At 39.0% G+C, this 9,093-nt stretch overlaps 1 long non-coding RNA gene across 3 annotated transcripts; it reads left to right on the top strand.

Moving 5' to 3' along the window:
* Positions 1-5,326: 5,326 nt before the first annotated feature.
* Positions 5,327-7,255, top strand: LOC110007299 (uncharacterized). 3 transcript variants are annotated; one of them, XR_016052546.1, is made up of 5 exons: positions 5,328-5,608; positions 5,720-5,881; positions 6,210-6,328; positions 6,549-6,634; positions 6,949-7,255. It is a non-coding gene; the product is annotated as an uncharacterized LOC110007299 (long non-coding RNA). The 3 variants fall into 3 exon arrangements; XR_016052548.1 differs by lacking the exon at positions 5,720-5,881 and having other exon boundaries at positions 5,327-5,608; XR_016052547.1 differs by lacking the exons at positions 5,720-5,881; positions 6,210-6,328 and having other exon boundaries at positions 5,332-5,608.
* The last annotated feature ends 1,838 nt before the right edge of the window (positions 7,256-9,093 follow it).

The raw sequence follows: 9,093 nt of genomic DNA, 5'->3' as shown, positions 1-9,093 counted from the left end.
AGAGTACAAATTTTACGGGGTCTAAAGAGTCTATCCTAAAATGGGTTCCCAAATCATCTTTTTAAAGGTGAAAAATGATTGGAATGGGTAACAACCCGTAACAAAAGGATTCCTCAGCCTGGACTGTCATTTTGGTGATCAAACGCTTGAGTGACACTACCCGTGTCACCTAGACCAAAATGGTCTAGGGTCAATGAAATTGGCCAAAAATGATCCGAGAAATGATCTGGTTCAAAGATACGTGATTCTGGACAGTTTTGATTGGGCGACACAAGGTGTGTTGCCCAGACAAAATCTGCCTAGAATCGGCCGATTTCGATTCCGGGGTGTTCCCAAGGCTTTTGAAATATCACCTGCCAAAAATCACGCGATTTTGGATAGTTTTAGTTGGGCCACACTAGGTGTGTCCCAGACCAAATCTACCTAATATGGACAGTTTCTGATTCCAAGGTGATCAAAAGACTTTTGAGATATCACTTGCCAAAAATCATGTGATTCTGAACAGTTTTGGCTGGGCGACACAAGGTGGTCGCCCATACCAAATCTGCCTAGAATTGGCGGATTCTTATCTGGGGTGATTTTCAGGCTCTTGGGATGTTGACTGCCAAAAATCACCCAATTTTTGCTACTCTAGCCTGGCAGACACTAGTGGTGCCTCCTAGACCAAAGTTGCTCAAATTGGTAGATTCCAATGCCCAAACGGTCTACGGGCTCCTGTAATGATGCTTGCCAAAATTTTCATTATAATGAGGATTTTGCTATTTTTAATTATTTTTTTACTAAAGCAGGGTGTTTTGCAAGATTCTGGACAACATGATAGGTAGTATGGACTATGGTGGTCTATGGTCTGGGGGTTTACTGAGATAATGTAGTTCTAGGGTTGTCTATGGTTTAAAAAACCATTGAATTTGCCAGTTCACAAAATGGGGTATTAACAGTTGAGCATCCCAAGATCCTGAAAATCACCCCAGACAGGAATCGGCCAATTCTAGGCAGATTTGGTTTGGGCGACACATTTAGTGTCACCAAACCAAAACTGTGCATAATCGCGTGATTTTTAGCATGTGATATCTCAAAAACCTTTGGATCACCCAAAAATAAAAAACTACTTATTCTGGGCAGATTTTGTTCGGCGACACTGTTGTACGTCATTTTTTGACATACTTACACCCCTAGTGAAAATAAGGAGACAACCAGTGACGACCTGGCCCTGGCAGTACGCAAGGCATCGCCAGACCAAGGAAAACAACAAAATAAGTTTCACTAGGCAACCTTGAAAAAAGTACTATCATGCAAAAAAGAGACCTTACAACTACATCCTTACGCTAGGGACTTCAAAACAATACCTTACCACTTCCATTGCATCCAGAACGTCGAAAACCCCTTAAGGACCAAATTTGGGCTCAACATCTCAGGAACATTGTGGGTCCAAAGTACCTCAAACGGGTAGGTTGCAAGCTATTGTGGTGTGGCTTCACTGAACCAGTCCTCATTCATGGAGGTTGTGCTCTTCACATCTCATGATGATCTACAAATGCCCACAAATTATTCGTTTGGAGTATGAACAAGTTCAAATTCGAACACAAGCTAGGTCTCGACGACCCGGTCATTTTAACATATGGCACGCATTGTGACATGACCCAGAATCAAAGCTTTTTTAGAGAGAATATGAGCCCGAGACCACAGAAATCAGATCATAAAAGAAAGGCATCTCGAACTTTGTGAAGTGATAACTTGATATCCGCACATTGGATCATTGCAAAGTCAAGTCCAATGAGACCGTATCACGAAGGGCTACAAGCTGGTATATCTTTTACACTCAATCTAAGGTCGGATAATCGCAAATTCTATGGTTGAAGAAAGTAAGATTGCCCGGTCGTCGGAATCCCTTTTTCCAACGATCTCTCGAATTAAGAAAGAACTTCAAACAAGAACCAAAACAGACAAATTTTGGTGCAAAACGACTATGGTAGTCTCCTCTTTAAATTGCAATCAAAATTAAGACTCAGAGCACCATGGATCACATTGCGTTGACGGCTAAAATTCACGTTCTAATCGAATTTTTACCACTCGGGAAAAGTCCATCTCATAACGATCAAACGACATCAAACTCTTCAGAATCAAGCAAACATCAAGACTACGATGATAGATCGTCTGAACCACTGCCACAAACATCCGAAAAAGCTTCCAAGATCTGGCAATGGCAAAAGGTCCCTCGGAGAGGGGTGGTTTTGTCATTAACGCAAAAGTTTTAAGGGGTATTTTTATCATTTTTCTTAAATTCGGGATTTTATTATAATTTTTTTAAATTATGATTTGGCTTAGTTTTGAGTATCCAACCTTGTTCAGTGGGTCCATTATATAAACAAGCCTAGGCCATCTGTAAAAGGGCCGGATCATTCATTAACAAAATAGAGACATTAAGCTTGTATTCACTTGTCTTTTGCTTCTAACCCTTGGGTCCAGCGGCGACGAGAGAGAAAATACCCCTGACCCGTCTTGAGCGTGCAGTCTCATTCTCTCTCTTCTTCTCTTAGGGCCACGCCTCAAGCCCATTCCCCCTCCTCTTTCTCCCATTCTCTCTTTCCACTTGTTGCTTACCCCACGCAACAATCTAGACCCGCAACAAGCGCACGATCCCATCTCTTTCCCTTTCTTCCCCTCATTCTCGATGCGCTGAAGGACTTGAAGTCATAGAACCTATGGTCCCATCTCCCTTTGCGACTTTCCCCTTCGCGATTTGAGCATAAACACAGTTAACATGTGGCTCCGCACAACATCCTGCTATCTGACATATGCTCGACTCAATACCCTTCAGAGTCAGCCCAAGAGTTCCAACCCTTAGACCATCACTCTAACATCTTCTCCGTACAGTCGAGTTGATTCACGGGGAACACATATGTTCCCTCCCTCACTCACTCACTCGGGTAGAGTCTTCCTGAGTCAATAGTCAAGAGGGTTCTAATTCTTTAGCTACTCTGATCGCCTAAGCACATAGTGTTTGCACAGATAGGGGGATTCTTGTCACTATTTCTCCCCTCATTATATCTTTTGCCAGCCAGCCCCTCGTTTGAGCGAGTCTTTATAGAGGAGTACCGACGAATCCGCATTGCAGTTTCCAACGTAAGAGAACGGAGTGACATGTTAAAGTCTGATGAGAGTTCTCGTCCAAACCGTGCTGGCAGACAACTGGAGAACTTCGTAACTGTTCTAAGAGGGTGAATTGCCCGGGTGTGTCCCCGAACCCCAAATGACGAGGCAAGCGCCTAAACGCACCATCTTCGTAAACTCTCTCTTTTCGTTGGTTCCTATCCGTGCTTAGGAGAGCACGTGTGTGCACACTCATAAACATGCAATGCGCGTTGACCCTCTGCGGATTTTGAGAGAGGATTTTATCTAGCGGTGTGCGCGAGGAAAAAGTCAGTCCCGGACCAGACTATCCAGAATCACATGATTTTTGGCAGGTGACATCTCAAAAGCCTTTGGAGCACCTCGGAATCGGAATTAGTCGATTCTGGGTAGATTTGGTTTTGGCGACACACCTAGTGTCGTCCAACCAAAACTGTCCAAAATCACATATCTTTGACCCAACTCATCTCCAAGATCATTTTTTGCCAGGTTTATTGAACCTAGACCATTTTGTTCTGGGCCACACCGGTAGTGTTGCCAAGCCTTTGACTACCAAAATGGCAATCCAGGTTGGGAAATCCCTTTGTTACGGGTTATTACCCATTCCAATCATTTTTTACCTTTAAAAGGATGATTTCAGGACCCATTTTAGGTTAGAATCTTGAGACCCTGTTATATTTTTAGACTCCTTAGACTCTTAAAACCTACATGCCCAGAAAACCTAAGACTCGGAGATACGAGAAAAGAACCTGAGAAAACCCTAGATCTAGGAAAACCTTAGCTTTAGGCCATAAAACTTGCAGCCCTTAGGTTAAGAGGGACATCCAACCAAGTCAAGGCTTGATCAAAACTCGAAGAGAGACAAAGAGGACATATGACATAAACTTAGTCGGTTCTGATACGGGAGAGGCCTCGAATCCTCGAGAGTTTAGAGCAAACTGATCAGATCTGGTGTGTTTTACTCTTTCTTGCATTTTTATTTTATTTATTTATTTTATTATAATTAAATTAGTTTTTTTGTATTTTGTGTAACATTTCGTATCTCGGATCAATGCTGGCTCTGCCAATGATTTGAGAGCACATCTACTGATTTCTGAGTAGATCTGACTTCATATTAGAATTTGATTGTCACACTCTCTATCACTCTTAAAAAATCAATTTCTGGTTTTGATCTGGTCGAATCTCATCTTGAGATCGTCCTGATTTGTATCGTGAACAATATATATATATATATATGGAAAACACTACGCAACGCCTATAGGGCCTAAAAGGAATTTTTTCATTTTCAAATTTTATAGATAGCTTTTTTATCATTTGATTAATAATGTTAAAACATAAAAATTTTGATTTTGAATTCATAAATGCCTAGTTCTTGAAACTCATCAAATAGATGATCGAGATTCTTGGATAGCACTCATTTTGACCATATCTAGTTTGAAAATTTGAATTTTATTTTTTGAGATTTGATTATTGGGCAGAAGAGTGTTTGTGAGCAAAATTTAAAGTCATACAAATGCACAAACATGGTTTTCATAGTTTCATGATATTGCAATAACACGGTAATATATATCCCTATCTGGGAATTTCTAAAGTTAACAACCCCCAAATAATATGGGTTAAAGTTATAATCCCTTGTGATGGTCCTTGTACCTTCCCTTATTCAAGTTAAAAACCCTCAAATAATATGGGTTAAAGTTAGAAACGCTTGTCCCTTGTTCATTGCAATGCTAAAGCTCAACTAAAAGAATATTTTTTACTATTGGCTCAAATTAAAGAGTAATGATCCTATGAGACCCTCCCAAACCCATGTATGTAGGACTTTAAAGGATCACTATTAAATTTGGTATAGATATGTAGAAAAGTATCACATGGAGGTAGGACTTGACTTTTTTTAGAGATCGGTACTAAATTTAATGGTGATCTTTTGGGATTTTACACACACTCATGTGTATCGGACCATAAAGTGTATATGACTCCAAAGGATCACCACTAAACTTGGCACAGATATCTAAAAAAGTTATCACATAGGTGTGAGACTTGATCTTTTTAAAGATCTATGCCAAATTTAATGGTGATCTTTTGGGGTCTTACATATATAAGTGTCGGAGAGTCGGATCATTACTGATAAATTACATTAGAAATAAAAAAAAGGGAAATATTGAGATTTTTTATTACTCCACTCCATCCACGATCTCACGTCTTTGCATTGACAACCACCCACCCTCTCTCTAACGTCGTGCTCCCCCATCTCTCTCTCTAGCGTCTTGTGCTCCCCCATATCTCTCTCTACGTTCTTTTGCTCCCCCATCTCTCTCTCTCTTCACACATTCTCTTTCATCTTTCTGGGCAAATCAATGTGGAAAAAATCTGTGTTTTTATCAGTGATAACAGCAACCTCTTGTAGCTCTCCAAACTGTAAAAAGTAATGCCGCATGGTATCTCTTTGTGTTGCATTGCTAGCCCTCCAGCAAACATCTTGGTATGAGTCCCCGAATTGTGCAACATTTTTTCTAATGGTTTAATTAGGCGCTCTTTTCAAACATTCCTCTTATAACCTCTCTCTCTCTCTCTCTCTCTCTCTCTCTTTTAGAGCATCCAGGGCTTTTTCGGTCTGAAAGAAGGGAACCCAAATGAGTGGATACAGGTCGTTTTTGGCATGAAACAATGGAAACCCCAAGAGAAAATTTGGAAGATAAATCAAGTTATTTGTGGATTTCATTCTAAACTGCCATATTCCTTTGCAATTTATAGTGTACGTGTTAATTAACGAAATTATGGCGGCCATGAGTTAAGAGTTTTGAATTTTGATGTCATAGTATTTCTATCAAATATACTGAAAAAAAGGCATTAAATTTAGTTAACAGAAAAATGTTAGATCTATTTTTATCTTTGTTTTTGCTCTTTTTATTTTCCTGTTTTTTTTTGTTGGAGTATTGAGAATTTTTGCATTGGATTTTACACATTTTTGAAATTTGCCTTATTGTGCCCTCAAAGTGTTCAATAAAATTTTCAGTAGAGGTTCTAGATCTTATCAAGGTAAAGATGGAGCTAAATATGTACTGGCCATGCTAAACATGCAGAAAGTAAGCGAAAAGGAAGAAAACTTACCAATTTTGCAAAAGAACCGAGAGTATGATTCACGATTGGTAGAGTTGGAATGGCTTGAACAAGCATTCCCTCTCATCACTTGATTATTCAAGTAAGTCACCACCTCTGATAATGAAAATAAATATTCTTCCTTATTGATTAGGGAGTTCCATGAATGGAGTTTGGGCTCCAAATCATACTGCTGTGTATACCAATTCGAGGTCGAGAAAAACATATTATTGGATCCCATTCGTTTTTTTTTCTTTTGGTCAAAATTTACCCTGCACATTATTATGTCACTCACAAAGCATCAATTGGCATCAAACATGAAGGGGCTGCTCATGCAACAACAACCATCATAGCCATGTTACCAACGCCCATGAAGTGTGATAGTTTCAACTGCAATTCCCTAAGAATGGTATTTCCTCCGAACCATGCTTCACTGGTGTCATACACTTTCTCACATGATTCAAGTAATTTTCTTTGTTGTTAGATTTTTGTTTGCTTTGAAAGCATCCAGTTGATATGAGTTTAGAGTCACAACATGAAGTTATTGGAGTTATTGTTTTATGCAAATATTCGAGTCTCCAACTTAAATTTTTTTTGTGCATAGATTTATGTCTCTAAAGATATTGATACTCTCTCTCTCTCTCGGAACACGGATAAGAATTTGAAAATCATGTGTAATGCAAGCTTAAAAGTTTTTAGCTGTATATTATTACCTACCTGCAGGCGAACATTGAAGATGGAAATATCAACGAGCTCAATAGTTTATGGCAGTCAATGTGCTGAATAGTATTATGGCATTTAGAGTTTTGAATTCAAGATTGTATCAATTGTGAAAGGTTCTTTGAGCTTTCATTTATCAAAACGATTTGGAGGAGCAAAGTTATCAGCTATGTTCAAATAGTGCAAAGCTCAAGAAAGATAAGCACTTGACATCCGAAAAGAGCTATATGTATTTTTTTTTTTTGTATAGAAGAATAAAAGTCTTCTAATGGAGAGAGATACATGTAACTGTTATACGTCATTTTTTATGTACTTGTATCCCGGGGGCGAATAAAGAGAGAGCCGGTAGTAACCTGGTCCCGCCGGTGCCCAAGGCACCGCTTGACGACGATAAGACTGTAGCAATAAGCCTAAAACTGGGCGACCTATGAAGAAGTGTCAGCATGGCCTCAAATTACCTGAGATGGTAGTTTTAGTTACCCTAAGGACATCCACAAAGTTTTGTCGCGTTCTGACGAATTTTGGTATGATCAGAGCGAAACTTGGTTTTCAAATCCAGTTCCTTTCATGCTGAAAATGAACCCTATAACTATAGCTCCATTTTTTTATTCTCAAAACAGTATCAGACCACCGCCATTGGATCTGGAATGTCGAAAAACCCTCACGTGCCAAATTTCGGCTCAATCGGACTATTTGGGATCATTCTGGGCTTAACTTATCATAAACTCTGTTTTCTCATTTCGGGATGATTTTCATATGCTCATAACTCACTCTTTTAAGTTCAATTAAGTTCAAATTCGGATACAAGTTAAATATCGACTACTTGCTCGTTTTGACATATAGCACGTGTCATGGCGTAGCTCGACACGAGAGAATTTCTAGAAAGAAAATAGGCTTGAAACATGAAAATTTAGATTTTATAAAGAAGAACATCCAATTCTTTGAGAGGCCAAAGTTCAAGATCCCTATGTTGGATCATCGTAAGCATAGGTCCATTACGACAATGCTTCGAAGTGCTATAGTTTGGTATAATTTTTATATATGATCTGAGTCCGGATAACACTAATTTTGAGGTTGAAAATGACATTTTTCCGGTCGCATGAATCCCATTTTTCCGCAACTTCCCGAAATTGGAATGTGCATAAACGGAGAGCAAAATGGATGAAATTTATTGTCAAATGATCATGATAGTATCCCCTTTGATTTGTGATCAAAATGAAGGCTTGAAACATCATAGATCGTGCCTGATTAATGGTCGAATAATCACAAGTTTATGAAACTTGACCGGATTTTGGTTTTTCCTAAAAAATCAGTTTCAAGAGGATCAAAGAGTATCAAAACGTGCTCAAAAGTTCAAGCATCAATTCTACGATAATTGATCGCCCGAATTACCATTGTAAGCGTCTAAAAAATCTCTCGAACCCTAGCAATGGCAAGAGGCCCCTCATGGCCGGTTTTGTCATTTGTTGAAAAGTACATAGTGGTATTTTGGTCTTTTGATCAAAAAACGGGATTAATATTTTAATTCATAAAATGTGTATTTTTTTACAATTTTGAGTGTTTATTAGCATTCCACCATTGTCTAGAGGTTGCTATATCTAAGGAAGTTAAGTCATTTATAATTGAGCTCTTCAACTCTCTTGAATTCTTAGTCATTTGCAATCAAGTTCTTATCTTGTTTTTTTACTTTGCTTAAAAGTTAGAGACCAAAATAGAAGTAGAGAGAAATATTTTCTAGAGAGATAAAATACCCCTAGAGCACCATACACCTTAGCTTATCCCCTACACCTTACCCTACACAATACACCATAGATCACCATACACCTTAGCCTATCCCTTCCGTTATACACCATAGTGCACCATGCACCTTAGCTTATCCCCTACACCTTAGAACTCCCAACTCCCTACCCTACTCCATACACCTTACATCCTATACCATACACCATAGTTCACAGTGAACCTTAGCCTACCCTATACTCCTTAGTTCAGTACACCACACTTCAAACCAACTTACCTAACCATATACGTAGACCCTTAGACTGTAGTCTTGAACCATCAAGCCTAAATATATCTCTTATATTCATACAAAGGGACTAATGAAGTTGCACCTAAGTTCAAGCACATTCTAGGTCCACTCTCTCTCTTCTT

This window comes from Amborella trichopoda, chromosome 3, assembly GCF_054954075.1.
Source record: "Amborella trichopoda isolate Santa Cruz 75 chromosome 3, AtrichopodaSantaCruz75HAP2 v2.0, whole genome shotgun sequence".
In the NCBI taxonomy this organism is placed as follows: Eukaryota; Viridiplantae; Streptophyta; class Magnoliopsida; order Amborellales; family Amborellaceae; genus Amborella; species Amborella trichopoda.
Note: the sequence above shows the minus strand (reverse complement) of the source record. Positions and strands in the feature narration are given on the sequence as shown.